Source organism: Sinocyclocheilus grahami, unplaced genomic scaffold, assembly GCF_001515645.1.
Source record: "Sinocyclocheilus grahami isolate Dianchi unplaced genomic scaffold, SAMN03320097.WGS_v1.1 scaffold212.1, whole genome shotgun sequence".
NCBI classification, from domain to species: domain Eukaryota; kingdom Metazoa; phylum Chordata; class Actinopteri; order Cypriniformes; family Cyprinidae; genus Sinocyclocheilus; species Sinocyclocheilus grahami.
The window spans coordinates 278,399-280,014 of record NW_015505391.1 but is presented as its reverse complement, the minus strand read 5'-3'; positions in this window follow the sequence as shown (position 1 = coordinate 280,014).

The following is a 1,616-nucleotide window of genomic DNA, read 5'->3' as shown; positions in this document are numbered from 1 at the left end:
TGATTTCATGAAGACAAATAAACAATTGTTAAACTGATTGTTTACTGAATCATGTGTGACAGGAAGCCAGCACCTCAAACTCCACTGAGGACACATTTCACAGTACATCACAACAGAGTGACTCTACCTATGGTAAGTTTAAACTGCTATTTGTATCTGTTTTTAGTTACTGATTGCACATGTTTTTTTTCATGCAGCACTGCACAGAAATGTGACGGCTGTTTTGGCAGAGGGAAATCCGGGAAGTCGTTTGTTTGACGGCTGGTTCGCAGATGATGGTCCTGCAGAGTCAAGGAGAGGAAGCTGTAAAACAGAAGAAAATAACATAAATTAATAACATTCCATGTTTCCTTTCTCTTTTTTGTCATTTACAGAAGAACATGATATGGGCGGCCATGGAGAGGAACTGAGAACTCTGCAGGACGCATTAGCCAATCATAAGCAGAACATCATAAATCTGAAGCTTCAACTCGAGGCAAAGGATGGCCAACTCCATCATCTTCAAAAGGAACTTCAGTATGCACACACCTCAGATGCTATAAACCCTGAGATTTTAAACAAAAGCCATGTGCCTGATTATTTCCACTACTGCACAGGGTTTTCTTATGAGCAATTTAACAGCTTGTGTCAATTTTTTAACATTCCAACTGATCCAAGTGCACCACAAACACACATTCCTCTCTCATACAAACGTGTCAATAATGAGATCAAACAACTTTCACTGCGTACTCAATTGTTACTGACCTTAATGAAATTAAGACAAAATTTGGACCACAAAGACCTAGCCTTCAGATTTAACATCCGTTTACAGAGTGTCAGCACACTGATCAACTCCTGGGTGGACTATATGTATGATAGTCTTGGCAAATTGTCTATTTGGCCACACAGGGATGTTATTTCCGAGAACATGCCAGCTAAATTTAAGGAAGAATTTCAGAATACTTTTGCCATCTTAGACTGCACTGAACTTAAGATTCAGAGACCAAGCTCACAAGTGTTTCAGAGTCAGACTTACTCCACCTACAAGTCTACTAACAACCTTAAGTCTCTAGTGGCCTGTGATCCATGAGGTGCAGTCATTTATGTGTCTGCCCTCTTCACTGGAGCAATTTCTGGCAAAAAGATTTTCAATGAGTGCAACATCCTTGATATTTTGAAGGGGTACATTCAGTGTGGCTATCTCAATGTAGGAGATGGCTTGATGGTTGATAATGGCTTTCTAATAGAGAAGGAAGTTGAGGAGATTGGTTTGCAACTTAACATTCCTCCTTTTGCAAGAGCAAACAGACAGATGCCACATGCAGATGTTGAAATGACCAAAAGAATATCTAAGCACAGGGTTCATGTTGAAAGAGCTATTGCAAAGATAAAGAAGTTTAAAATTGTGTCAGGCCAAATCTCGATTTCCCGGCTTGTGAACATAAATCAAATATGGTATGTAGTCAGCATGCTGTCTAACGTCCAGCCACATATCATCAAAGATTAAGGTTGTCTGTGTGTAGAAGAGCTGAGTGGTCAAGGAAGATCACGCTGACGTGGTGCAATGTCCTGTACATACAAGTTGAGTGAATTTCATATAAAGTACACAATAAAGATTATCTACTTTAATACTGCTT